This window comes from Strigops habroptila, chromosome 4 (genome assembly GCF_004027225.2).
Source record: "Strigops habroptila isolate Jane chromosome 4, bStrHab1.2.pri, whole genome shotgun sequence".
Taxonomy (NCBI): domain Eukaryota; kingdom Metazoa; phylum Chordata; class Aves; order Psittaciformes; family Psittacidae; genus Strigops; species Strigops habroptila.
In genome coordinates this window covers 4,425,623-4,449,464 of record NC_046358.1, presented here as the reverse complement: position 1 = coordinate 4,449,464, position 23,842 = coordinate 4,425,623, and the positions used below count along the sequence as shown (strand labels likewise).

Sequence of the window (23,842 nt, the reverse complement as noted above, 5' to 3'; positions counted from 1 at the left end):
CAACAGGCAGTGACTGTGGCAGGACTGAATTGCATCCAAGAATATGGAGGCAGAGGAAAGAAGAAAGATAGAAGATGATGGGGAAAGGAACAGCTCAGTGAGAGGGCACTCGTGTAAAGCTAAAGCATGGAGGTCTTTTCTGAGATAAGGAGTGCTCCAGATCAGAGGTGACAGCAAAGATCCAAGGGGACAACTTAATCCTGATCTAGGAAAATGTTGAGACATTCAGAGCACACCTCAGCAAAGCCCCACCACCACTGGCTTCTCCAGGACCTACAGCCTTAAACACCCATTCAAGTGCTTTAGAGAAAACAGGACAGATGTCTGAGCCCATTGCAAGACCAAACTCTTCTGCCTGGTATAAATAGACCCCTCATTCAGACGTTAAAACCAAAATGAGCAGCACTGAAAGACACGACAGAGCAGCTCCGATGGAGAAGAAACCCAGAGCAATGCTGATTGATTATTCCCAGAATGTCTTTCCCAGAAGCATTAATGCAGTACGTGCCTGGGACAGCAGCCCTGAGCAGTGCATGGAAACAGTTGAAAAGCTCCCTGAGCCCTCCCTGCACCCACAGACCTCCCTGCCTGACGAGCACACTAAAACAGTTCTGCAGAGCACTACAGCCTGGGTCCCTACTAAAAACAACATTCCCTTCCTGCATCTCCTCCTCTTGAAATCAAGCTCAAACCCCAAATCAGGGGGCACCTCCACTATGTGTATAATGGTATCTGTCCAACATTCCTCAGTAATAGCATCACTGGGGATGGGGAGGAGGAAGCTGCTCACTGGGGAAAGCATCGTATGAGGGATACAGTAAGAAAGGCAAAATATAAACAACAACCTTCAGAGGTTCCAAACAGAGCCTTCTGCTGGGGCTGAGGGCAGTTATTTTAATCCTCAGCTGCAAGTTACTGGGACACAATAAAAGAGAATTAGCAAAGAAAACACTTAATGATAACTATAAGCACTCACGCTTTGACTTGCAGCTGAGAGTATCCAGTAACTCAGAGGTGGATGGGATAACAGGAACAAGAAAAGCTCCAGCAAACAGGCTACCTGCAACTACAAGTGACAAAAGCAACTCATCAGCAGAAGCCAGAGTAATGTGCTAATGGGCATTATCCTGCCCCTCTGCTCTGCTCTCGTGAGACCTCACTTGGAGTATTGCATACAGTTTTGGTGTTCTCAACATAAAAAGGACATGGAGCTGTTGGAGCAAGTCCAGAGGAGGGCCACGAGGATGATCAGGGTCTGAAGCACCTCCCGTAGGAAGACAGGCTGAGAAAGTTGGGGCTGTTCCGCCTGGAGAAGAGAAGGCTGCGTGGAGATCTCAGAGCAGCTTCCAGTACCTGAAGGGGGCCTATAAGGGTGCTGGAGAAGGACTCTTCATCAGGGACTGTAGTGATAGGACAAGGGGTGATGGGTTCAAACTTAAAGAGGGGAAGTTTAGACTAGATATAAGGAAGAAGTTCTTTACAGTGAGGGTGGTGAGGCACTGGAATGGGTTGCCCAAGGAAGTTTGGAATGCTCCATCCCTGACGGTGTTCAAGGCCAGGTTGGACAGAGCCTTGGGCCACATAGTGTAGCGCGAGGTGTCCCTGCCCATAGCAGCGGGGTTGGAACTAGATGATCTTAAGGTCCTTTCCAACCCTTACTATTCTATGATTCTATGACTCTTCTGCCAGGCAAACCCCAAGCTTTCCAGCAATGGAGCACAAATAAATCTTGTACTAGCAAAACCCAAGAAAAGTTACTCTGCATCAGTAACATCAGAAAGGACATAGAAAAAAATCAACAGATTTTGGGGTTTGGGTGACAAAACTAAAACAAAACAGAGGCGAAGAATTGCTTCAGTTTGAACTGGAAGATTTTGCTTCTGAAACAAAGCAAGACAAAGGTATTTCTTCACATCAACTCCCCAAAGTTCTTCTTCAATCTAGGATGAAATGTTATTTTCTTATATTTCCTAACCTATCAAAGCACTACACCAAACAAACCAAAACCTCTTTATATAAAGCACTTGGATCACATTTTAAAAGGAAAATGTGTTTTTCATTGTTAAATGTTGAAAGGATCAGCTTTGGCGTTTCTAAACCAAAAATGTGTTGCATTAAAATATCTGAAAGTAAATGTTTTGGTGTTTACAAATATATACATAACCCTTCTGTTCACTGAAACTATTTGCTTAGTTTCAACTTGATTTTGATTTGCGGTCTCTGTGGAGGTATTGGAAATAAAGGTTTGCACAATTTCTGTCTTTTGTAACAATGATCTAATACAGAAATGTGATTCACAAACTTGATACACACAACTGATTTTCTATTCATAGGAGAAGAAACATCAGATCACTGCACTTTTCACCAATTACCATTATTCCTGATCAAGAAAAAACATGCAGCGAAAGAGCAAGATCTCAAGAAGCTAAGGCAGCACTTATAGCTTTGTACATCTAATACTTGGAAGTACTCAGTAACCCTAAAGATATATATTGCTAGTCCTAAACATTTGAATTCAGGTTTATATTTCCATCTAGCTAGTTTGAAGTTTTCCAAATGATTCATGTCATAGAATCATCATAGAATCACAGAATGGTTTGGGTTGGAAGGGCCTTAAAGGTCATCCAGTTCCAACCCATTGCCACAGGCAGGGACACCTTCCACTAGATCAGGTTGCCCAAAGCCCCACCCAGCTATATTTTTAAAAAACTCCAAAAGAACCAAACAAACAAAAAAACAAACAAAAAACCCCATCTCACTACTCCTTTTTTAAAGCCACAATCCCTTATCCCCTTTTTCTGAGATGAAGATGTTGAATATAGTCAACTTTATCCACCACGAGGTCATACCAAGTCACTAGAAGAAACAGAGCTTTTCTGTACGGATCTTCAGGTATTTTAAATGACCATAAACTTTATTCATGTAAGTAGTCTGAACATAAATTTCTTTATTTTGAACACTGGCTTTTGGCAGAAGGAGATGGAATAGCGGAATGCCAACTCCTGGTTCCAATCAGTTCAATGAGAGCTTAGCCTTCAGTGCTGCTACCAGATAACGTACAAAACTGGGAGATGGAAAGGGAAATGGAAAAGCAAAGGCAGTTCTGGCAAGTGATCCCACTTTCCAGTAACGTGATCCACACACTAAGCCAACTCAACTAACAGGCCAATAACTTGTGATAAACTTCTAGCTCCATTCTGAGAGCTGAACACATAAGCATGGGGAAAAAGAGGACAAACTGATTCTTTTCCTTCTTGTTGACTGAACACTAGTGGGAGAAATAAATTAAAATTGAAGATACTATTTTTAGTCTCCTTAAAATGTACTCTTGGATGTACTTTGCAGCCACAAAGGTTATAAATGATCCGGGTCAGTTTAAGGAGTCAGTGCCAAGTTCTGCCTCAACATACATATCGCCTGTATTGCCCTGGGTGTCTGTCTGTGTGTCTCTAGCATCATCAAGGGCTACTGGGGCAGTAGGCAGGAATGCCCAAGACTGATATACATGGGAAAACAGTGGGTTGGGTAGCCATGAACTCTAATATCCTGTCATCAAGAGTCACCAGGGAAAGGTGCCAGGAACAGTTAGAAATAGCAATGAAAGAAAGCCAGTTCCCAGGAAAAGCTTCCTTTACCCTCCTGAGCGCAGGGGCTGGCTCACGCCCTGCAACAAGGAGGGACTCAGCCTGTTAAAGCTGTTTCAAGCCAATGGTACAGCCCATCTTAAAATTAGCACCTAGTGAGCATCGGAGGATTTGAAACTAAACCTTCCACAAACGATTAAAAATGGAAGTTTGTGTTGCTGAAACATATTTCTTAGGAATTTATTTGGTTTTGCACATGTTGCTGAGAGGTTGGCCCAGTCATTCACGTGCTGTGCTCTGATTTTTCAGACAAGTAACGGTTGTAGTCCCCTGTTCAGCTCAAGACCTCCTGATGTTGGCCACTGAAGCTAAAATAGAGGCAGAGCACTGCCATTATATCCCCCATGCCATCGGCCGCAAAATGCCTGTGTGTCATCTCTGCATCACAGTTCCTGCCGAAGAGGAGAGCCCTGAACATCCCCCACAAGCACATCTAAGGCTGTTAAGTCCCTAGTTTCTTATCAGCCAGTTCTGTCAACAAATGTAACATCTGCCAAGGATGCAGCTCTCATCCGTTAGAAGCTAACAGGAGTATAAGTCATGTTACAAAGGACAAAGCAGCCATTAGCTTGTCATTATCTTCACTGTGCACAAGCCTGTCCAGCAGCTGACCTATGCGTAGGCTCCTCTCACACAAGAACTCTCAAAACTGCTGTGTCTAAATAGACACAGCCATGCAAGCAAGAAACCTCAGGTCAGGGTTTAAAACACGTCAGGCCATTCAAGAGTAATAATAACCTTTTTCAGATTCTGCAAGCTTAAAACTCAACTGGTTTCAATTATTTTTTCCTTTTTAATGTAAAATTGTAGAATCACAGAATATTTTGGGTTGGAAGGGACCTTAAAGCTCATCCAGTTCCAACCCCCTGTCATGGGCAGGGACACCTTCCACTAGAGCAGGTTGCTCCAAGCCCCGTCCAACCTGGCCTTGAACACTGCCAGGGATGGGGCAGCCACAGCTTCTCTGGGCACCCTGTGCCAGCACCTCAGCACCCTCACAGGGAAGAATTTCTTCCTAATGTCTAATCTCAATCTCCTCTCTGTCAGGTTAAAGCCATTCCCCCTTGTCCTGTTACCACATGCCCTTGTAAAAAGTCCCTCTCCAGATTTCTTGTAGGTCCTCTTTAGGCATGGAAAGGATGTAAATTCAAATTTAAGTATTGGAAGATTGCCATTCAAAAAATGCATAGACATTTCTTAAATGGCAGTTTTTCGTGTGAGGAAAAGGAAGTTCTGGATTACCTCTTTTCTTTTTTGCTTCCCTTCCCCATTCCTGCTTTGTAATTGAAACGAGGAGCAACAGGAAAATAAATGAAGATACACCCTCCAGAATGAAAATTTCTTCATCTTTGGGTTTCTCTGAAAAGAAACGCAAAGTTTCTACTCAAAATACTTCTATCAACTTTTCCTACAAGAGGAAAACTTACCAGATGAATTGCTTTACTTATACAGACAGGGGGGAAAAGGCAGGCAGGAATCAAGCTACTTCCCACTGTCAGAAAGCAGGCTAGGCGCAGAGCTAGTAATTGAATGCAAAACTCCCCAAGCCCACTTCAGTGCTTGTAGGGTAATATTATCCTTAGTACTGATTTCAATGGTTGTCACCTGTCACTGATCCCAGCTCTTACTCATAAGCCAAAGGAAAAAAGCTTCGATACATGCACATCTACCCCTCTTGCATATCAGCTTCCTGAGAAAGCTCTGCAGTGCGAGAATGGTGCTAGCAGCTCCTAAGCTAAGCCCCCAGCTTCACTCAATGCTTTCCAAAATTCACAAATCAAAAGCAAATGTACTCCTGGAGGTCTCAAAATAAGCGATGCAAAGCCTTCACTGCTTGAGTGACGCCAGATCTCAGCCGCTCCATCGAGGATCGGCACGGTGATGAAAGGCAGCTTTGCTTTCCTGCCCTGTTACATTGAGTAAACCCCGTTTTCCCCTGACAAAACACTTTTCCTGTGATATAGTCAGAAAAAGCTTTAAATTACCACTATAGCATTAGAATTAAGTGACAGGAACTGATACAGATGTATTTCTAATGTCAACTTATTTCCTCCTCCTTCATTGCCATTTACACGTCACACAAGTTCCTGGCTCCATTGGAAAATGTGTACAGCCAAAACCAGTCCCCTCATGTGCCATGGTTAATTATAGAAGCACCAACTCCAAACTTCTGAGAGGCAACACCTCTCAGAAGGTCAATCCACTTCTCGTGGAGTCAATTGTTTGATCCCTCTGGTTATTTGTATCATCTCTAGACCCGTAAGAGTCAGAAGCAGCAAAAATGTGCCACATCATTGTCAGCAGCCTAATGATGAATTACCTGACAGCACCTTCAGCAGCAGAAATTGAGAGCTGAAACCTCCTGTTACCCCAACCGAGATCCCAAGTGGTACTCCTCAGCACCAGGAGCAAGATGGGAATGGTGCTGGCCACATATTCTACCTGCCCTCTGGATGCATCACTGATTCAACACTCACCCTTTACACTCATCTTTCAATTGTAAAGGTGCACACAACGTCATCATTGGCTATGACAGCTACTGGGACAACAGTTCTGGTTGTCCCCAACATAAAAAGGACATGGAGCTGTTTAAGCAAGTCCAGACGAGGCCACGAGGATGATCAGGGGGCTGGAGCAACTCCCATGTGAAGACAGGCTGAGAAAGTTGGGACTGTTAAGCCTGGAGAAGAGAAGCTGCGTGGAGACCTCAGAGCAGCTTCCAGTGTCTGAAGGGGGCTACAAGGATTCTGAAGAGGGACTTCTCATCAGGGAGTGTAGTGATAGGACAAGGGGTGATGGGTTTAAGCTTCAACAGGGAGATTTAGGTTAGCTATAAGGAAAAAAATTCTCCCCTGTGAGGGTGCTGAGGTGCTGGCCCAAGTAAGTTGTAAATGCTCCATCCCTGGCAGTGTTCAAGGCCAGGTTGGACACAGGAGCTTGGAGCAACCTTCTCTAGTGGAAAGTGTTTCTGTCTGTGGCAGGAGGTTGGAACTGGATGAGCCTTAAGGTCCCTTCCAATCCAAACCAGCCTGTGATTCTATGATTCTATAAACATGAGCAGAATGTAACCAAAACACGAGGCCTGGGAAACAATAGCTGTTGGGTGAGGAACGTCCCATTTATCTGTACAGTGTTAACTCAGATGTCCAACAACATGTCAAAAGTCATTAACTGCTTCACTGCTAATTTGAGAACTAAGCACATGGGGCATCACATCATTCCACATCACTCGCTTTGAGTGGTGTCTCCTCTTGGTACCTCAGTAGGCAGCATTTGGGAGGCACCAAATGATCTTTTGTGAAGAAAAAGCTATGTGAGGACATTCCCTTGCCATACTGCCAAGGCTTCCACAATCTTATCTCTAATATAAGCACAATTTATCATAAGGGGAAGATTCCTTTGGAGACTCAGTTTGTAAAGATGTGAGAGTAGCACAGCTTCTCCAAACAAATCAATTCATAGTCTAAAGGAAAATGAAAGAAAAATAGAACTTTCTCAATACAGCTGCTTTCTTTGGTCAATGCAGTCTCCATTTCCAGGCTTTTATAAAAACCTATAAAAAGTCCCAACTCCATTTTCACAGAATTCCAATTTCTTTAAAAGTTGTCCAATTGTTCAATATTTTAAAGAGGAAGAAGCATATATTGCCAGAGTATACAATAATAATAACAACAACAACAATTAATTTTCTGGGAAAAAAAGGGGTTATAGAAATTATTTTCCATTTTTCTGCTTCTGTAACCACACCTCAACATAACACAGATTGAGTATTATGACATGATGGTAGAAAACGAACTCCAAAATTTGTTGCTGCTATTTCTAAGAGGCTATTGGGGTTTGCCTGTTTTTATTCTTAAGAAGTCTGCAACATTATGGTTTCTGAGCAGATTTTTACAGGGAGAATCAATAGGCCATCACAGGGAGTCAGAAGTAATGGCAGCCATAGGGAGCATCCCTAAGGACTGTATCCCAATTACTGAACCAAGGCCAGCTTGAACAGAGCTTGGAGCAACCTGGTCTAGTGGAAGGTGTCTCTGCCTGTGGCAGTGGATTGAAACTGGATGAGCTTTAAGGCCCCCTCCAGCACAAAGCATTCTATAACTGTATGATACAAGAGGACACAAGAGGAAGAGCGCACAACTCTTATGTGCACATGCACAAGCATTCACTCCTCCCCAAGAGCTGGCTGTGTTCCCATCTCCCAGACCTATGCTTTTCCCACTCTGGATTCTGCCTCTGCTTTATGGAGTCAGGGAATTCAGCCTTATTTATTATGTTCATGTTGCTCCAGCTGTTCATTTGCACAAGTCACTCAGTGGATTTGTTTGGAGTCCAGACTTCCACAAAGCGGGAAGTTTCTGTTCATCGCAAGGGATGACAGTTGCACCAGGAAACAAAAAACAAACCTCAGGGGTGTTTTCAGCCCTTTTATTGAGCTGGCGCATGTTCTGATCCACCCCTGCTGCTTATGGAAGCATCTCAGCCTTTAAAATACTGCTGCACATAGCCATTGCCCCTATGGGCTCAAATGTTTCAGCTGCCTTTGGGCATCATTGCCCCATCAAGGCCAGGTTGGATGGAGTGTTGGGTGACATAGTCTAGTGGAAGATGTCCCTGCCCATGGCAGGAGATTGGAACTAGACAATCTTAAGGTCCTTTGCAACCCAAACCATTCTATGATTCTATGATTTTATGATCGTTGAACTAGGGTTGTCACCAGCACTGGACTTGTTCATCAAGCAGAGCAGAGCAAGCTGGTAGCCTAAACTGGTGCATGCCACTCACTCAACACATCATCAGGAATGGACCAAGCAGAAGCTGGGAGCAGGAGGTTCAGGTCTCTGCATCTCCATGTCCTCATCTAGCACAGTGCAACGAAGATTTAGTGCCATCTCATAAACCATGTTTTCAGGCACTGGGGAGAAATAGAAGCCTCAGTTCAGCAGCACTGGTTTTGTCCCATCTCTTGATCAAAAACCATAAAATTCTGGTGGAAAAAGGTTTTCACCTCTTAACAGAGAAATAGGTGTTTGAAATTCAGTGGGGAGCACCCTGGGTGCAAAAGGCAGAATCCCCATGTAAGAGTCCAGGCATGCTTGCATCAGCACTGGAACGTACACTGAATAGAGGGTAGATTGTGGATGAAGAGGGACACAGAGGGGCACTCTATGCCTCTATGGCTGAGAATCCTCTTACGCAAGGAAAAAACAAAAGGCAAGGATGATTATTAATGAGCTCAAGATGCATAAAAATGTTCGTGTCACGGTAGCTAAGCCTCATTTGCTCTCACTGCCCTGCCTAATCACCTACCCTGTGATAGTGGAGCCAAAGCAAAATCTTTTACACAGACCGATGTACACATACACTTTGCTTTTGCCCAGAGCTTTCATAAAAGCAGAACAACTTTTGGCAAGAAAAAAAAGAGGAGAAAAAAGGCAAAAAAAAAGGGCAAAAAAAAAAAAAAAAAAAGGGCAACTGTAAAAAATCAATTTTTAGAAAGAATGTAGCATGATGCCATTTTCCTTATATGGGAACTGGTATCCCATGTGGAGTCTCAAACAATAGCCAGCCTGGCAGGGGGGGCAGTAAGAAGATGACTTGAGGGGGAAAAAAATTATATATATATATATTCCCTGCTGGCCCTCGCCCTCCATTTCCTCTTGGATTTCTTTGTGACTGCACTGAAAGGGGTCAATAGCTCCCAGCTTGAGAAAGGCAGCTTTTGAAAGGACTATCACCAGCATCTGTATTTAAAGCATGCCTTTTACTTCACAGCCCCCCCCAGCTAATGCAGAGCTTTTAAGAAGCTAGCAGCAAGATAAACTTGCAGGGAGAAGGAGAAGGGAAGAGTAGAGGAGGAATGGTACATATCTACCTTGGGTTTGCTGACACTTCAGCTGCAATAAAGCTTGACTGGCATGCAGGACACGAAACATAAGCTGCAGATGATCTAAAGCGCTACGGATCATTACGCCTTGCTTCAGTCACCACCTCCCCATCCTTTAAAGCCTGCTACAAAAGCACGTGAAGCAGCCAAGCACCAGGCTGGAAAAGGATTTCAACTGATTAAAAACAATGGGCAAATTAGCACTGGACTCGCTGAACACATCAACCATTCACACATATCACATTTGCAACTCTATCTTCAGTGTTTAGGAACTTCTGATCTGACAAACACAGGCTTTTAATAGGCTTGATTCATTTACCTTGAAAATGAAAGACTGGACCAGTGGCTAAGTTTATATTCAGGCTTTCTATTTGAGGAAATGCTCCAAAAAGCTATGGCACGTTAGAGCCAGGGATTTACTGGGAGGGAGGAAGGAACAGGACCGTATCCTCTTTTTGTGCCAGTGGACACAGCCCATGTGAAAATCTGGAATGTGCATGGGTTTTCAGCACCCCTGGCCCTGCTTCACATTGCAGCCTCGTTCAAACATCCAACAGCAATTTTATAGCTGTTGTTTTCTGTGTTAGGATGTGGGTTTTAATTCACTTTGGAAGAGGATGAATCCAAGTGTCCACACAAAGAATGTCATACAGATCAGCTGCTGCTGCAGTCTCCAGGTCTAAACAGGTTGAAACTCCATCCATGTGCTTTAGAAACTGAGTAACAGTTCTTATTGCTAAAGCTTTTCCAAATTTGAGGAGCAAAATGGGTGAAGAAGGAAGCTCCACTTTCTGTTAAGTGGAGACAGACTAACAAGCTATGGTTTTCCAGCTCCAGTTTATCTGACCTTATATTCATCTGGTTATTTGACATAAACATCAGCAGACGTCCAAGACAAGCCTGAAATTTGCAGATGGAAAAGTGCAGTGGTACCTTCAGCAGCACCACACATAGCAAAAAGCTGTTTCATACAGTTAGAATAGAATCATAGAATAGTAAGGGTTGGAAAGGACCTTAAGATCATCTAGTTCCAACCCCCCTGCCATGGGCAGGGACACCTCGCACTAAACCATGTCGCCCAAGGCTCTGTCCAACCTGGCCTTGAACACCGCCAGGGATGGAGCATAAATTGTCCGAGAGACAAATCACAAATGAGCCAGACAACACTCCAGAAACACAGAAGTAAATTGCCTCTGAGAATCTCCAGCACAACCAGAGTTTCGCTTGAGTTTCCAATCATACCATCTTTCTCACAGGTATTCAGATACATTAGTCTGTGCCTTATCAGATCCTCAATTATGACTGTAGAAAAGTCTGAGAACCCTGTAGTGAGAGCCATTTATGGGGCTGTAATAAGTACTGACAGATAAGCCACACTCGTGCATACAAGCTTGCAACTGATGTCTGGTTTAACACAATAAAGCCCTAAGCCTTCATAATACAGCATAGGAAACAGAATCCTCCCATCGCCAACTACTAATTGCATCGGCAGTGGTCAGGGGTTGTCAGAGAAGTAAGCAGATTAATTCTATTAGACTGTGCAATAGTATCCCAAGGGGACAAGGGAAAATCCCGTCGTTTAGAACAGGACTGGTAGATGCTGCTGGGAATGATATTACACACTAGTAGGGGATTAAGGGTTTGGACTAAAGGGCCTCGTCTTCTCTAGATCTGGTTTCCACAAATCATAGTGATTAGAACTGCAAGGCTTTTCCATTTGTTTGCTTTAGGGTTTTTCTTCACTTTCGGATGACCTGAAACATCTTGACCAGTTGAAAACTAAATGATCAGATTAATTTCTCATTTAACCCCTTCCCCCCAACATGTGCTTCTTTATCGCTTTTCTTAAAAAGCTCTCTGTTTAAATTTAGGTGATTTTCAGTATAAAATTATTTTAGAACAAGAAGTCCAAACATTGTTTTATTAATACATCATATGTAACATTCTGCTTTTTTCAGCATATTCCTCCCACACTTTTAGCCTATATTTATCTCAACCATATGAGCAATCTTAATCCTCCAAAAGCACGTTTTTTGCTGAAATAATACTCCCCGTGCTGTAAATACAATGTAAGGTTTCACCCCTACAGACATAGCAGGCAGAGGTGACAAAGCTCCTCTTGAGCCAAATGAATGATAAAATTCCTGTGCTCAATCCACTGCATCCTGCCCAGAGCCTGAGCATTAGGAGCACCGTCTGCCTTACCTGCGTGCTGCTTTGAAGGGGCAGACCTTCAGAGAAACACTTGTTTTCCTCAAGAAGTCAGGTCGTAACACACATGCATTAGGCAGGATCCTTGCTTCAGGTCCTTAGTGCCGTGATCCAGACTGGTCAACCTGTCAGAAAGAGCAATGAGAAATATATGAGACACGTAGCTCCACACTGTGCCTGAGGAGAAGACTGTGACCTTGCTTTGCAAAGCTGCTTCTTTCTCAGGTAAAGATCAACTCTTTCTTGCATACCTGAAGGAGGTGAGGGGAAGCATCTGGTACTGACCCTGAGGACCCTGGCAAGGCACAATCTTCCTCCTTACTTTCCAGTCCATTTAGACTGGTTAGAAAAGGGCTTTGACCAGAAAGCAGGAGGAAGGCAGCACAATTTCCAGCAGAAGAAGAAAGGAGCAACAGAGTTGCTCTGCATCTTTCCCTCCTGCTTCCCTGTCCACAGAAACAGGAGAGTACAGGACCACCAGGAAGAGATGATGTGAGTCCCCTGAAGGCAAATGCCAGAACAAAGGATGGAGTGGGGGGTATGTATGAAAAATCAAAGGTAGTTAAATGTTTAAGACACACACAAATGTATTGTATGAAACAAATATGCACACACACAGAATCATAGAATAGTTAGGGTTGGAAGGGACCTTAAGATCATCTAGTTCCAACTCCCCCATGTTAATGTACAAATATACATGTTCGTGTATTGTATACAAACATACGCAAACACTGGATAGATGCTAGAGTACAACTGTACGCTGAATGGATGAAGCCAGAAAAGACTGAGGATGAAAAAGAGGGCAAAGTGATGGAGCTGAGGGGCAGGTAAGGGTGGGACGAAGATGCCAACGGAGCCAGGAGGACAAGGATTCAGTGGGAGATGCTCATGTGGCAAAAGCAATAAGCAAGAGAAAGAAGGTAAATCAGAGCCTGCAGAAGGTAGGAAAGGCCAGTGGGAATGCAGGAGGGATCATGCCAGATCTTGTCTGTCTTCTCTTTGCAGAAGTCAGGCAGAGCCAGGGCACAGAGGTGGAGCCAGCACTTAGAGCAATAACCCCGTAACAGCTTCTCTCTGGAAAACAGCACCGAGCCTGGAACTCATCCTCCCTGACAGCTCCAATTCAGATAGGAGGCTGGCGCCATGCAAATCCATTTCAGAGTATGACTTCGCTCCCCAGTCTACCTTGCTGATTTGCTCTCTTTTGAAACCAAACCCCTTCTCCCTGCCCAGACCCTCTAGCATCCCAAAGCCAATGCCAAGTGTCCACATGTCAGGGAGCATCAGTGCTCCCCCCACAACACAGCACTTAGAAACTCCTCCAGGGTCAAGAATAAAAGCTGGGACAGAGGTCCTTTCACAGCACTCCTTCCAGCAGCCCTGTAAAACACTGACATGGGGCTGCAGCCTGACAGCTCCAGCTCCCCTTCTTTGTCACGCTCTCTGGAGAAAACAGCCATACTGAGCTGGACGAGCGTTTATTTGTCCATCCACTAGATTACAAAGCCACTAACAAAACCAGCTGGGAAGTGCTGTTGTCACACCAGACCGCATGAAAGGAAATTCCTGCCATGTATGTGGATATCAGCCCTTCTGTCAGCAGCCCCCTGCTCTCCTCTACAGAGGTGCTACTTCACACTGCCCCAGGACAAGTAGCAGGTCAAGAGAGGTGATTCTCCCCCTCTATTACTCTCTCCTGAGACCCCCCTGCAGTCCTGTGTCCAGCTCTGGGGCAACAACACAAGAGGGATGTGGAGCTGTTGGAGCAAGTCCAGAGGAGGCCACAGAGATGCTGCGAGGGCTGGAGCAGCTCTGCTCTGGAGACAGGCTGAGAGAGCTGGGCTGGGTCAGCCTGGAGAAGAGAAGACTCCTTAAGGGGAGACCTTAGAGCAGCTCCAGTGCCTAAAGGGGCTCCAGGAAACCTGGAGAGGGGTTTGGACAAGGGCCTGTAGGGACAGGACAAGGGGAATGCTTAACCTGCCAGAGGGGAGATTGAGATGAGCTCTTAGGCAGAAGTTCTTCCCTGTGAGGGTGCGAGGCGCTGGCACAGGGAGCCCAGAGAAGCTGTGGCTGCCCCATCCCCGGCAGTGTCAAGCCAGGTTGGACACAGGGGCTTGGAGCAACCTGCTCTAGTGGAGGTCCCTGCCTTGGCAGGGGGTTGGAACTGGATGAGCTTTAAGGTCCCTTCCAACCCAAACCATTCCATTGATTCTATGATGAGGGAGAGGCTCATGGGACATAGGAACACCACACGCTGCCATCCAGCCACAGACCCCCTGATGAAGAGAGCTCAGCACCCTTGTCATTCACCTTACATGCACTAGAGAATGAGCATGGTGTAGTGAGCAGAACAGGGGCCACCAAAGAGCTACTCAAGACAGATGTTCTCCTTACTCCTATCTCTAGAGGGCTCACATGCTTCCAGCTGAGCTTCACCCTCCTGCGGGAGTTGTTTAATGTCTCTTCCCTGCCTCTGCACAGCCTGGCATTTCAAATACACAACATACCAGTCACATTCTGGTTCATTAATAGGGAAGAGAAAATATTCAAGAGGACAAGTGCTTGCACGCAGGAAAATGTATACATCCACATACTGCTGCACAGGACGAAGTGTCTGCTGCCTAATAGAAACCTATCTTATTGGACATGGTCCTAGTTGTTTCAGACATGCAGTATTGGATAGTAAGTCCCAGCTGCTGGAGACAGTGAAGAAAAAACAAGACTAATTTATTCAGGTTTGTAAAGTGCTCTGAAACCAGAAGATGGAAAGTGTCGTTGACAGTCATCAAAAATTTTGATTCAATGGCATCTTTAATACCAGTTTTCCCTTTCCACTGTGGAAGAGCAGTGCTGTCCATGCAGGCAAAACCCATTCATTCCCTACTACTCTTCTAGTTGATGTACCACGATCATCAGAAGTAGAGAGCTCTAATATATTTAGGTTCGCTAACACTGTATTTTGTCTTCTGTGCGTACTTGCTCAGATGACAGATTTCAATCATCTCTGTTCAAGGAATATTAAGAAACAGAAGCATCTCAGGTCGTTCTAAACTCTCCTCTCCGGTGAAGGACCATGCTTCTCCCTTCCCCTCGCTTTGTTTATATCTAATCCAATGAGAGTGTCTCAAGGAGCAGGAATATTCTCCTTTCTCTCTGCAGACCTTAGAATCTAAGTCTGACAGAGACCTGTCTTCAGGACTTTGTTGCCTGTGTAAACAGTATGATTATGGTTTTTTAATTGTGATTCCTTTGTATTCCATTAAAGCAAAAGCAACAGCATGTGTGAAATGTGAATAAGGACAATAAAAACCCATGCTGGTGCAGAGGGACTGAGGGACAGCAGCATCATGGGATCCAATACTCCTTTAGCCCCATAGATGCTTTATCAATAGAGCCAGGAGAGTATGGGTCATCTGGGCTCAATACATTTTTAATATGAAAACAAAAATAAACAGGAGCTTAACATGGGATTTCTCCTGGTTAGTTGCCCTGCTCTTACATTCTCTCTAATCACTGCTGGCTGCTATCAGAGACAAGACCTTGGGTTAGACAAGATCTGACCCAGCCTTGCAGCTCACAGGTGCCGCTTCCTCAAACACTGCCACTGTGATATACCCTTGGGGGCTTTAGGCTCTGTGGCTCCTGAAGTTGGTTTGATTTAAGGGGTACAAGAGACTGCTGGAATTAAGCTTTTTTAGTATTATTATTATTTTATTTTAAATCCAACCCCCATCACAGCTTCCTCCCCACTTCAAAGTTTGTTTGCTTTGGGGCCCCAATGGTGTTATATTTTACAAATGATTTTTTGCTGCCTTTTATACTTCTACAATCATACCACATGTTTGTATAAAGGCACTTAATCAAGTATAAGGAACAAGAGTTTGCACTATATACCGACACAGAGATCAGGAGGAACACAAAGCATTCCCATTTTACATTTTATACATCACAAGCAACACCAAAACAGATGTAAAACAAGCCATTTTCATTACATTTTCCACTTCCCACAACACAAACTTTGTGCATTAAACACCACTGAAAGGGAGCTGTGGAGTTGGCATTAGCTTGACAGATGCCGAGACGAGCTGCACCAGAAAAGGAATATCTCAGGCTGAAAACAGTGCATGTAAAAAGGCATCTGCTTATTGTTTGATACGTGTATTTATTTACACAGACAGCTCCCTGACACGCTGAAAGGTTGGGGAGGGTGGTGGAGGGCTGGCATTTTTAACTCTCAGCATGCAGTTTGTTATTCTTTGGTCATGTCCCAAGCTCCCATTCTATTGCTGAATGGTGGCAAAAGGAGGGAGCAGGGGAAGGGAAGCAGGGTTCCCCTCTGTTGTGTAGGCTGGCTCCCCTCCAGAGCTTGCCCTCACAGCACACAAGGCAGCGCTTCCAAGTTCAGCCTCCACAGGCATGCTGCCCCCAGGGCTCCCCCTCCAGCTCCTGGGGCCTCTGTGCCTTTGATATTAGACATGAGAAGAGTCCCTCAAAAGCCAGTCAAGCACAGCTTCTTGTGCATTAAAAAGAGATCTTCTTTAACAAGAAAGAAAATTAATTAAGTGGGTAAAATCCCACAGGTTGGAACAGCAGCTGAGGAATTATCTTTCTATCAGGTTGGTAATGAGGACTGAAAAAAAACCCCTCACACAGACATTAACAGCTTTATATGGGCTCATTGGCATTCCAGATCAGATGCAAGGCTTGGCTTTCCCAGGAGCAGCAGATGCAGCTCCAGTTACAGAGCAGACTCTGGGCAAACCACGGTTTGCCCTGCTGAAAACAGCATTGCCAAAATGCCTGACAGTGAAAGGTACAAACCTATCTAGCAATTAACATCTTTCCCACAGAAATTATGCCCAGAGAGATTGTAGGTCACAGCATCCAACGCCCTAGGTTGATCTGGCACACCTCCAAAACTTGTGTTCAGATATATAAAAGCACATGTGTGTGAGAGATTTAATCAATATATAGTAGTGAATGTGAACAGCCAGCACATGTCTAGTAGCACATCAAATGACATGATCAGACACTGACCAAATCCACCTCCACCAACTGCACTAAACTACTTAAAGCTACATATTAGAAATGCATTAACTTCCCTCCATACTAAGGCAAAGGAATTTGCATTCTCTCTCAAAACAAGAGGGGAAAGAAGGAAAAAAGAAGTAAACTACTGGTCATTTTTCCAAAAACACTCCTTTGGACATCTTCCTTCCTCTCTGTTACTATTCATATCACAGGAACCCCATAAGGACCCGCACAACCCAGCTTTTTACTGTGTGCAGCATGGAAGAGTCCCCTGCCCAAAGAGCTTGCTGCCTAAACAGACAAAAAAGCAGAAAAAAAAAAAGGAAATATTAGTATTTTCCTTGTTCCAGATGGGAAGTAGAAATCCAGAGAGATACTGGTTGTAAAGATCAGACAGGAAGCCAGTGACAGATGTGGGAAGAGAACATCTTCACTCTCAATCCTGTTCCTTTAGTATGTAGATCACTGTTTCTTCCTTTCTTGTTCTGCTCTTTCCCTGGAAGTTGTTTCTTTTACAGCTTGTAAAATTCATCCTTAAAAGCAAAGTCCACAGCTTACTGATGTTCATGGATTCTGGTGTAAATGAGCACAAGAGATTCTCAGCTGGCACCCAAAAACTGCCCCAAAGAGGCCAGTTTCCCCCATTTAAATGAACAGCAAACGCTGGTATGTATTGTTCTTTATAGGTTTTTAATATACCTCACCATGGAGGCCTTCAGCTGACCAACTCAGCCAGAACCACGCTAGCACATGTACACTTCTGAAGTAGATGTTTCATGTTACCTGCATGTTATCAGTCAACACAGATGCTATCTCTGCCAGATAAGACAATTATTTTCGAATTACATTGAAATGAAAGATATTTCTTGCAAAGGTTTCACTAATTACCCAGCCTTATCAAAGGCCAGCAATAATGGAGTATTTTCCTACCGTCTCTGCCTCTCATTAATCCAAATGCCCTCTGTGCCCTAAACCTATTGGAAAAAGAAACCAATGGCACTTCCTCAGCAATAAGATTAAATTACCTACTCCGAGGAACCAGGCTGCCTAACAGAAGCATTTTGCATTATTAATAGTTATTTCAAATAATTTTACATCATCTTTTAACAAGCACCATTAATTCCTTAGTTTCTCTTGGGTTTGAAATACTTTTAAGTGCATAAACAACGGTTAGTCTAACTCTTTTTCGAGTTATTCTTTCTTGTTTCACTCAGAAATAATGCTTTCTGTCAGCTTGAACTGTTAACTTAGGTTTGCTGTTGCTGCTCTCTCCTCTTCCTTTGAATAAAAGGCTGGCTGATCCCTGGGATATTTGGCACAATGCTTGGGTTTTCACAGTCAAGCTGTCACTATATTAGCTCTGACAATCTGGCTGGTTTGTATCACACTTCTCGAAGGCTCTCATCTACCTCTTGGATCTCTTTCCTCTGATTCACCTGAGCAGACACATTGACACCTTTGGGTAGGATGTTCCCGAAATTACAGGAGAATCCAAGGGTGGAAGGAAAACAGATATTCAAGGCAGCACACACTGTACGTCTGTTATTAGCAATTCAAACATCTGCTGGTGATAAGGTTTGGAAAGGCTTTGATTCCCACCTAGGGAATTTAGTGTTACTTGCTTGCTCCATGAGAGTGCCATGGGCTTCCTCACACAGTGTTAGATCCAACTGTACTCTTATGCATTACAGAGTTTTATGTATAATACATGTGTGTGTGATTATGTGCCTTCAAAAGATTTCTCAGTGAAAAAGTTAATATAGAAGGGAGCATTCATGGAGTTGTATTCAATTCTCTTTTGGACTGCATCATTAGTTCTGCATAGCTGATATCTTCCGCTTTATCTTCTTCAGATCCTCTTTCTTTAAACAAACTCCAGATTCCCCGCCGCTCCAAAATGCCTCTTAAGACTTGATTGTTTTTCTTGAAAGACACAATAATTTTAAAGGACTTAGCAGTAGTATTTCAAGAGGAAAGGGCACACAGAAACCAATAATCAAATGGTAAAGGCCAAGGAGAAAGCCACAGCCAATTATGGAAAAGGACATGCAATTCTGTTCCATTATCCTCTTGAAATGAAGTGTAAAAGCTTGCAAAATTCCATTCCAGTGCCTGCAACTCCGCCTAAATCCTCCCAACCACAGTAACAAAGCTATTACATACTACGTGGCTTGGCATTTTCATCACATCCCAAATATCTAGCACATGGCTCAAAGGTTTCGGTCCTTCAGACTAATGAATCTTGTGATCAGCGCATGAAATCAGAGTGCCCAGTGCAAAAGAAAAAGATTATGATCTTCCAGGACATGGAGAAAACCACCCTCTCCCTTCATACCCTTTATTTTCCCCACTGAGTAGGTCAAGTCTTCTGGCCCACATGCCACATCACCCTAACCTCTGTCACTCAGCATCCAACCTTCTGCTGTTCTTGACTGCCTTCTTCACACAATCTGAGTCGACTTTAGCTGTGCATAGGTGCAAATAAACCACATAAAGGTTTGATTTTGCTACTTAACCTCTGAATAAAGGCTACCATAGAAGGGTACAGTGCAAATCCAATTCTGAAATCAGTCAAAATAGAGCAGCTTTAAAGATTATCAGTGAGAAAACTTCATTGGAACTTGCAAGCCAAAGACACCTACCACACAGGGGAAGTTTAGATTAGATATAAGGAAGAAGTTCTTTACAGTGAGGGTGGTGAAGCACCGGAATGGGTTGCCCAGGGAGGTTGTGGATGCTCCATCCCTGGTGGTGTTCAAGGCGAGGTTGGACAGAGTCTTGGGCCACATGGTTTAGTGCGAGGTGTCCCTGCCCATGGCAGGGGGGTTGGAACTAGATGATCTTAAGGTCCTTTCCAACCCTTACTATTCTATGATTCTATGATTCTGCACATGGAAGTACAGTTTAATCAACTTGGTTAACAGTTATATTGTCATTGTGCAGTAGGATTGTTCATGGCAGGAAACTGTAATAAATGAAGTGCTGAGCCCTACAGGAATAGGTACAAGATTTTCAAGTACCAAGAATCAGAATGTAAAGACATATATCTTACAGGCCACAAAAGGGTTTACTCTGTCTGCACAACAGAAAGGCACCTATTCACTGCAGAAAGCCAGTAACTGGAAGGGATGAAGAACAGAGAGCCAGACAAATAAACAGCAGAAGAAGATAAGGAAGAATTCCAATTTAGCACCAGGCAAAGGGATACATCTATTTTTTTTACTTCTTCTCCCAGAAAATAGAAGCAGAAAACTGTATTTTAAGAGCTGTGTTTTTCATTTTACCTTCTATTCCCTGTACATTCAAAAGAAATAAATAAAGATAAATAACTCTGATCACCAATCCTTCAGGAAAGAACAATTCTAACAGACTTCTTTCTGGAATGCAATGTAAAACCAGCCGAAACTTTTAAATGGTCCAAAAGAAACATGACTACCAGTAATTGTATCAGCAATTCCAGAACGTGGTTGAAATAGAGATGAGGTAATCTTTTCCTTCACTAAAGCTCAGTTGTACAAGCACCTTAAAGCCATTTTGTACTGTGTGGTATCCAGCAGAATTATTGTACATCAGAAATGACTGACTAGGGAGAAGGTGACTATTTCTGGCTGGTATTTTTTTCATGATGGGGATTCTGAGGACTTGTATCTCATGATGGGGATTCTGAGGACTTGTACCAGCTTTCGTTACTAGGGCATGTCTCCTGTTTGCAAATATTGTTCATTAGCTGCTTTTCCCCTAGTCCATTCTACTGGTTTTCTCTTTTTCCCTCTCATCCAACAGCTTTAAACAACTAGTAACCAAAAGCAGAGTGACATATGGAAGTTGCAAGTATGGAACTGGTCAGGCACTTTAGTTCAAGGACTATTGTTGTTGTTAGAGGGCACAGGCAGAACAAATACTCTGCGAGTTCTGCAACAGAACCCAGTTCCCAAAGGATTTCCCTGGAGAAACGGGATGCCAACCCTCTGAAAGACATAGAAAGCAAGCCTTTTGGCTCACTCTCACAGTGCCTCAGCAAAGGAACATCACTTCCTCACTTTCCCAATACTTAAAATGTATTAAAATCTTTAAATTTATTAAAATTCTCCAGTTATTAAAACTCTTTCTGTTGTAAAACCACTATATTGTCAGAGAAGACACTTCTGGAAGACTCTGTTAGGCAACTGGTGAAGGAGCACTTCTGAGCCTGCGGAACACAAGAGGAGGAGGGACAGCCAAGGGAAACAACAATCCCATTGAAGCTGAGGGCACAACTCTTGTGTCTGCAACAGCAGCACAACTAGATCCCAAACAGCTGGAGAGGGAGAAGCTTCACAAAGTTTTCAGAAGTGGTGATCCATTCCCAAAGCTTTTAGATGTCATTGAAATAAATGGTGGGACTTCTGCCTTGCTCATTATCCCAAACGGTTTCCAAAACACTGCACATGCCGATCTTACTGTCTAGGTTGATTTTGGAGCCTGTAATAGGCTGTGGAAGCCAAAATACAACTTTTTATCAGCCAGAGCAATAGAGAGGCTTCTGATTCGCTGATTTCCTCCTGACAATGGCACCACAAACCCTCTTTGCCATTGCAGGGGCTATTCCTTCCAACCAAGACCCTACATTCTACTTTTCTACTGTAGAGCTGTCTGCAAAGATACGTCTTGCAAATGAACACGACCTTAACTTTTGCCTGACATTCCTCCACACATAATTTCAGCTTCAAGAGCTTTTTTCAGCATTTCAACAAATGGCACATCTGCACTTCAGCATTTTGCACCAGACTACAAACAGTGAGATTGAGAGACAGCGAAAAAGAAAAGACCAATGCTATTTGTAAGAGAGTTTGACTAAGATGGGGTGTGAACTAAAATAAGCCTATTGGCCTTAGAATCAACCACAGGAGATTTTACTGGAACTTCACTCTTGACTGCACCATTCCACAAGAGTCTAGAGGGCATCAGGGGGCTGGAGCACCTCCTATATGGAGACAGGCTGAGAAAGTTGGGGCTGTTCAGCCTGGAGAAGAGAAGCTGCGTGGAGACCTCAGAGCAGCTTCTGGTATCTGAAGGGGACATACAAGGATGCTGGAGAGTGACTCTTCATTAGGGACTGTAGTGATAGGACAAGGGGTAATGGGTTCAAACTTGAACAGGGGAAGTTTAGGTTAGATATAAGGAAGAAGTTCTTCCCTGTGAGGGTGGGGAGGCACTGGAACAGGTTCCCCAAAGAAGTGGTAAATGCTCCATGCCTGGCAGTGTTCAAGGTCAGGTTGGACAGAGTCTTGGGTGACATGGTCTAGTGCGAGGCGTCCCTGCCCATGGCAGGGGGTTGGAACTAGTTGATCGTGAGGTCCTTTCCAACCCAAACCACTCTATGATTCTATGATTGGCAGTCCCTGATTAAGGATTGCAATCCTTAAGTAGGCAGGAATTGCAATCGGGAAACCATGAGAAGAAAACCAATCCCAAAACCATCACCTGCACAAAACCTCTCTGCTGCATTGTTTGTTTTGGACTCCTGGGCACACCGGCACTCAAAAAGGCTCCTGGCACAGTTATGGTGTAGCTGCTAAGAGAGTATTACCTGCTCTGGACAGCTGTATTTCATTTTGGATGGAGTAAGCTGCTTAAAGGCCCTCAGAAAGCAACTTCCAGCTGCGATAAGCTTAAGAGAGTTCCTCCAAGGGGAAACCTTTGTTCCCTTTGACTCACCAGGTGAAAGCTGCTGCTTAAAGCCCATAATTACTCAGATCAGCTCTAATGTCTGGCTACCAGTTGGCAAGACACAGCAGTCTGCAGACAGCTCAAGCTAAGACCATGAATAAATACTTTCCATCAGCTGAGAAATGTTTTCTTGCACATGGGAAGTGAGCCCAGCAACTGGGAAAAAGGACAAAGCCTTAGAGAGAGTGAAACCTTGCTCCTTTGTACTGATGGTGCAATCAAATGTTACTGATTGGCTTCAGCCTTGGAGAGGTTTCTCGAACATCTTCAGTCTATCCAGGCAAAGCATCAGACACCTCTTCCAAGGCACAATCAAGTCAGTCTCAAGGCAGTCACGAGAGATGTAGCATGTATATCCCTCACCTAAGTACATCTCAGACTGACTTTGCCAGAGCTTCAGAGATGCACATTGTTAAAGCCCACCCTACCTACCAGCTGCAACATAAACCAGCTGCATTTAGATGAAAGGCAGGAGAGAAGGACAACTAAGGTCCAGGCACCAGCTAGCATCCCAGATGGAAGTGGTCAGAACAACATCACAGCACAGATGTCTAGAACCAGAGGTCTCCTTCCCCTTTGGACTTAGCTTCATGAGCAAGCCGCATTTGGCTCACCATGAGCTTTTCTTCCCCAGTGCCTCCTTTGAATGGCTGCCACCCTGTCTTGCTCTTACCCAGGGCCTGTAAGGTATCTCCTTCAACCATCCAATCCATGCAGCTCGCACTCAGCCAGCAGACTTCTGTACAAGTTAACTACTGTAAGGCATACCTGCCCATGGCACGGGGTTGGAACTGGATGATCTTAAGGTTCTTTCCAACCCAAACCATTCTATGATTCTAAGATCTCCTCGCCAAGCTCTCCTCTGCCAAATGAACTGCCAACTAGTAAGACCAGAAAGCCCTCACTAAAACCAGCTATAAGATGCAAGATCATCTCCCTGTGCCCGAATAACGCTCAACAGGGCCCTTCTCTGCACATAGCTGCTTCCAGAGCACTGCAACCAGAAAATCCAGGCCAGACAAGTAGCTCAAGGCAGACATTAAGCATTCATTTGCAATAAACACCCTCCCAAGCCCCAGGGACCAGTGAGAGGCGTAAGGAAACACAGAAAACAGCAACCAGAAAGGCCGGACTCACAATGCCTCGCACTGTGGTTATGGTTGAATATGTGAAGAGAAAAAATAGAAGTGTTTTCAAATTGGTCCATGTGCTAAGAAACAGAAATGAACTCGTATTTTGGACACTTGAGTTCTTCAAGGGCAGTTTTCCCTTATCTCTGGACAGCAAGAGAGCATGCTTCTCACTGTTAGCTTAGAAATGTATAAAAGAATTTCAAACATGCTCTCTGCATTGCTTTGCA

At 44.1% G+C, this 23,842-nt stretch overlaps 1 protein-coding gene across 1 annotated transcript in view; it reads right to left on the bottom strand.

Annotated features, from left to right (window-relative positions):
* TSPAN18 (tetraspanin 18) overlaps positions 1–11,870 on the bottom strand; it is a 64,338-nt gene extending 52,468 nt beyond the window's left edge. Inside the window, exon 1 of the mRNA XM_030482454.2 lies at positions 11,737–11,870. The gene's annotated coding sequence lies outside the window, so the exon portion shown is untranslated. The remainder of the gene's footprint in view (positions 1–11,736) is intronic.
* Between the last annotated feature and the right edge of the window lie 11,972 nt (positions 11,871–23,842).